The sequence below is a fragment of the Chrysochloris asiatica genome, unplaced genomic scaffold, assembly GCF_000296735.1.
Source record: "Chrysochloris asiatica unplaced genomic scaffold, ChrAsi1.0 scaffold00249, whole genome shotgun sequence".
Classification (NCBI taxonomy): domain Eukaryota; kingdom Metazoa; phylum Chordata; class Mammalia; order Afrosoricida; family Chrysochloridae; genus Chrysochloris; species Chrysochloris asiatica.
The window spans coordinates 933,336-939,183 of NW_006408767.1; the positions used below are offsets into that span (position 1 = coordinate 933,336).

Below are 5,848 nucleotides of genomic sequence, written 5' to 3' on the forward strand. Positions count from 1 at the left end.
ATAAACAGAGGTCACCACGACCTCTTATAATAAGTTTCTGAACTCAATGATTATTTATCTGTTTTATAACATTTACTACTAATAATATTGAGCCAACTTTGCGAAATATTGACTTATTAAGACTCTAGTTTTGGTCTGTGTATCCAATGGCTATACTCCTGAGGCTGGTACAGCAGACCCTCTTAATCTCCCATCACACTGCATTCCCACCTCCTCCCTGACCATTGATGTCTGGCCCTCCAAATCAGCCATGTAGGTATTTTCATATAATGTGGCCTGAGCCAGAAGAGCCCTTACTCATCCTCTCTTCACATCTAACAATACCACTTTCCTGAGTTCTGGATAAGCAGTAAAGGCACCTGCTTTTGAACTCATGCAGCACTCTGTAGTTCCATTTATTTCTCTGAAGTGTTTGCTGAATGCCCACCACCTACCAGGAGCTGTTTTGCACTGTTGGCACCACTGAACTCAACATACCAAAACAACTGCTCTCTCAAATGAACAAACAAGTAAAATATACAGTCTATTCAAGCCACTATCATTTCCAGTACAGCATATTTGCACACAATAAGCATTATGAAGGAAAAATAAAGCAATGAAGGGAGACATGGAACAGAAGCAGTACGAGTCCAAATCCAAAGCAGCTGCTGTCAGGTTCAGCCTGACTCAGCACCCTACAGGGCAGAGCAGAGCGACCCCATTATGGAAGCAGACTGTCCTTTTTTTCCTTGTGGAAGAGTGGGTGGGTTCACATTACAGGCCTTGATTAGCAGCTGAGTGCCTTAACCATAGTGCTACCAGCACTCCTTGCAGTAGAGGTAAAGGTGCAACTTAACAGATTGACCAAGAAGGTCTCATTAGAAGAAGGCATTATAACAAAAACTTGAAGGCAGCAAGGAAGTGGGTCATATAGATGTCAGGAAGAAGGAACAGGCCCTGTTACAGAAGCAAGCTTGGTATGTTTGAGAAACAGCAAGGTTAACTTAACAGCAGTGGGCTTGGGTTTGGTGTTTTGGAGATAAATAAAGGCAGGCAGAGGAGTAGGAGATACAGCCAGAGAAGTAATGGGACCGGATCCCAGATGGCCTTGTTGGCCAACATTAGGACTTTGACCCTAACTGTCAGTGGGCTGTGAAGACTTTGGAAGGTTTTTATCAGAGAATTAACTCATCTGACTTAAGATCTTAACAGGATCACTCCAGCTACTGTGCTGAGAATAAACTGAATGCATAAGTACCGAGAACAGTTAGTAGGCTATTTCAAAAATATTTCCCAGAAAGGATGGTGGCTTGCACCAGAACAGGAGTCAGCTTCCAAAGGTTTTGCGCATGGACACAACAGATGTGTTGACATGTTGTGATGTTGTGAAGTGCCGTCGAGTCGGTTCCGACCCATAGCGACCCTGTACAGGGTTTCCAAGGGTGTAAATCTTTACGGGAGTAGAAAGCCTCATCTTTCTACCGCGGAGCGGCTGGTAGTTTCGAACTGCTGACCTTAAGGTTCGCAGCCCAATTCGTAAGGAGGAAAAAGGGAAATCAGGAATAGGAGGAGGATATAGAATACATGGCTAATGACCTCTTTCAAAAACTGCCTTCATCATGAGACCAAAGGTACTGACTGGATAGCACCCAGCTATCATTACTGAACAATTTGTTCAAAGATTTTGCAAAAGAATCCTGCTCAGAGGGGGAAAATATAGAAAAAAACTTTTAAAAAAAATTTTTTTTCATAAGACTCTAGGCTTTTGGAGCTAAGAAAGCTGGATGAGCCTGTGAAACTATTTCCCTGAGATAACCTTTAAAACTGAAAGCCAAAATATCTGCTAAACATTTCTTGAAACAAACAAGAGTTTCGCTTAACTAGTAAAAACTGTCTATCTTAAATTAAGCATTATGCTCTTTCAGGAGCAAACTATATGGGATTAAAATAACAGCAACCCAGAAGATCAAATAAGAACCTTACGGAGCAGTGAATGAATATTAGTTGTGAAAGAATAATTATGAAAAGGAGGGAGAGAATGGTGACACAACTCGAAGAATGTAATGAACTTCAATGAACTGTACATGTACAAACAATAGAATTGGTGTATGCTTTGCTATGCATATTATCAAAAACAATTAAAACTAGCTTTAAAAAAATAAGAAATGTCTCACAGAGCTGAGGTATGAGAGAAATGAGGGGTCAAGAAGACAAATCCTCAAACGTCAAACCTAAGTAACTAAATGAAAGGACGGAGATGCCATTAATGATAGGCGCAACAGGTTTGTAGGACAAGACCTAAGTTAAGTTTGAGAGTCTACTGCAAATCCATATGGCAGGTCAGAAGACTGTGGGATATGTGAGTCTGGAGTTTAAGCCAGAGATATAAATTACAGAGTTATCAAAAAATAAATAGTATTTAATGAGATTAGACGGTACCAAGCAGGGAGTGGATGTAGATACAGGAAAAGAGGGAGTCAAAGACTAAATTCTGTGCATTCAACAACAGGGGTTAAGATGATGGGAAGGAACAAGAACAGGAGAGTGAGACGCAGGGTGCAGTAAGGGAAATGAAGTGTCTTCTGAACAAATCAGAGACTATAGCTCATGAAGTAAGGAGTAACCAACTGTGTCAAATGATGTCCACAGGTCAAGTAAGCTGAGATGTGACCACCAGACTGATTATGAGGAAGTCACAGATGTCCTAGCAGTAGTTTTAATGGATAGAATAATGTCTGGCATACACTGAAGAGAGAATATAAGTAGAGGAGTTGAAGACAAGTAGTTTAGAAACACCTTTATACATAAAGGCGTTTTTTGCTATAAAGGAGAACACAGAAAGTAGGGTTAAAAGAGGACTTATAAAATGGAAGAATTTTTTGACGATGATTGAAAAGCTCAAGCAGAGAGAGAGAGACAGAGAGAGTGAAAACGTAGAGAAACAGAAGAACTGCTGGACTAACGTCCTTAGAGGTGAGATCGGAGGATCTGCTCAAGGGCAGGAGCACTTCACTTTAATCAGAAGCACAAGTTTTTAACCTTGTGTATGTCATAGACTTTGCTGACAATGGTGAAGCCTTCAGACCCCTTCTCAGAAGAATATTTTTAAATGCACAAAATAAAACACACATGATACAAAGAAAACAAATTATTCTGCAACAGAATTACTAATAATCAAAATTTTCCAAAGCCTTTTCTAATTTGTGATAGTATTTTATGTGCTTCACATTAAGTAACAAGGTCTAGCAGCAGGTCTAATATCTACTGTGATTTTGAACAAGTGACAAACACACAAAACTTCAAGGTATTTACAATTGAATACCATATGAAACTATCTGGGACTTCCAGTTTGATGAACTCACAGGTACTGCTATTATAACTACAGCTTCTGGCCCCATCTAGTTAACGACAGTGGGTCCTTCTGATTGCTGGAAGACCCACTTTCTCCTCTCTTGCTCTCACAAGTACATCTACTCCTTCAGGAAATCCTGTAGACTCTATGTGCAAATTATGTCCAAAAATCTGACCATTTCCCACTCTTCCATTTATTATCTCTTGTCTGGATTACTGAAATAACTTCTTAAATTATTCCTTACTTCTGTCTTAGCCCTATAATCTACTTTTGACACAGTGACCATGATTATTATGCAACAATCTGTAACATCATGTCACTCATGTGCAACCCCTTCCAATGGCTTCTCATCTTACTCCAAGCATAAGCTACACATCCACCCACGAGCTAAGGGCTTTGGGGATGCTGTGCAGGCTGTGCATGGTACAACTCCAGGGTGTCATTCTTCTAGACGATGGCAAACAGGCAGCAGGCCAATCTGGATCCATGAGCTAAGAATGGCATTTACACTTTTAGAAGCTTGCAACAATCAACAGAACACTACTTCATGCCACATAAAATTTATATATAATTAAAATTTGAGTCCATAATAAAGCTTAATTTGAAGGGACAGCCCCACTCATTTGTTTATAAAGTGTCTATGGAGCTTTTATTCCATAATGCCAGCGTGAGCAGCTATGACAGAGACCATGTGCTTGAAAAGTCTGATATTTACTAACTGGCTCTTCACAGAAAAGGTTTCAGGTCCCTGATTCAGACTATGACATGAGGTTAGAGGTTCTTAAGAAGTCCTCTCTGGGCTTCTTCCCAATTTTATTCTCTTTCCATCTCCACTTGAGTTATTCCAATCGATTCTCATGGCATCCTTGTACTTTCGAGGACACATGAGGCCTGCCCCTGCCACAGGACCTTTGCATCTATGGAGGCTTCTGCCTAGAATGCGGTCTGGAACACTCCTCCAAGACATCTGCATGGCTTTTCCCTCACCTCCCTCAAGTCTAAGTGTTGGTGTCATCAACTCAGAGAGGGTTTCCCTCACTACCCATGTAAAGCTACCTCTCCCCTTCAAAGCCCAGCAGTCCTTCCTCCTCTCTTGGCTTCATGCTTCCTCCTTGGCATTTAGCATGACGTATAGTACACACCCATCCCTGCCTCACCAAAGGGTCTAATCTGCAAGATGGCAAGTTGGTTTTTTTCCTGTTTTGGACACAGCTGATTTGCAGTGCTTCGAATGAGGGTAGAACATAATAGTTTCTACTAAATATTGATCAATAAATCAATCAACTCGTCTCACAGTGCCCACAGACATCATGCTCTACATGCCTCAGGGCCTTGGCTTCTGCTTTCCTGCCCCCTCGACAACCCATTCTCCATCAAGCTAAATACAACTACTACTTCTTTTCAGCCCCGTAATACAGTAACCTAGGGGAGGTGATTTCTCTTCCACTTATTGTGACACTGCATTGTCTTTGTTAGGGTCTTGCAATAAGAAACAAAATTGTTAAATGCACTAATCTGCTGAAAGACAATTCACAATAAAAATTCTCCCTTCCCTCTTGAAGAACTCATTCAAATAAGTAAAATGCATATTCCATGCTGCCACTTTATGGGAATAAAATTGAAGGATAGCATTTTCTCTGAACTAAACCTTATCTCCAGCACTTGTCTGTCAGTGTATCATACTGTGGTGGCTTGTGTGTTGCTGCAATGCTGGGAACCACGTGACCAGTATTTTAAATACCAGCAAGGTCAACTATGGTGGACAAGTTTCAGTGGAGCTTCCAGACTAAGACAGACTAGGAAGGAGAGACAGACCACTTTTAAATGACTAGATACTGAAAATCTTCTAAATAGCAGGAGAACATTGTCAGATATGCTGTCAGTAGATGAACCTCTCAGGTAAAGGCACACAAAATACAACTGGGGAAGAGCTGATTTCTCAAAGCAGAATTATCCATAAAGATGTGACATAATCAAAATAAGAAGAAACAGCTACAAGTATCCATTAATAATTAGAATATGGAACATAAGTATGAATCAAAAAAACTGAAAGTTGTTAAAAATGAAATGGAATGCATAAATATCAATATCCTACACATTAGTGAGCTGAAATGGATTGGTATTAGCCATATTGAATCTGTTAATCATATAATTTACTATGCCTAGAACATCAAATTGAAGAGGAATGGTGTCATACTCATTTTCAAAAAGAACATTTCAAGATCTATCTTAAAGCACAATGCTGTCTGTGATAGGATAATATTCATACACCTATGTTGCTGTTGTTATTGTTGTTAGGTGTCATCGAGTTGGTACCAACTTATAGCGACCTTATGCACAGCAGAACTAAACAATGCCCAATCCTGGGCCAATTTCACTACTGTTGTCATGCTTGAAGTCCATCGATGCTGCCACTTGGCCAATCCATCTCATTGGGGTCTTCCTCTTTTTCTCTGACCCCTCCACCTTACCAAACATGATATTCTTCTCCAGCAACTGGTCCCTCCTGACAATATG

At 40.4% G+C, this 5,848-nt stretch overlaps 1 protein-coding gene across 1 annotated transcript in view; it reads right to left on the bottom strand.

Moving 5' to 3' along the window:
- ACTR3B (ARP3 actin-related protein 3 homolog B (yeast)) overlaps positions 1-5,848 on the bottom strand; it is a 237,677-nt gene that overhangs the window by 39,948 nt on the left and 191,881 nt on the right. The gene's annotated exons all lie outside the window — the stretch shown is intronic.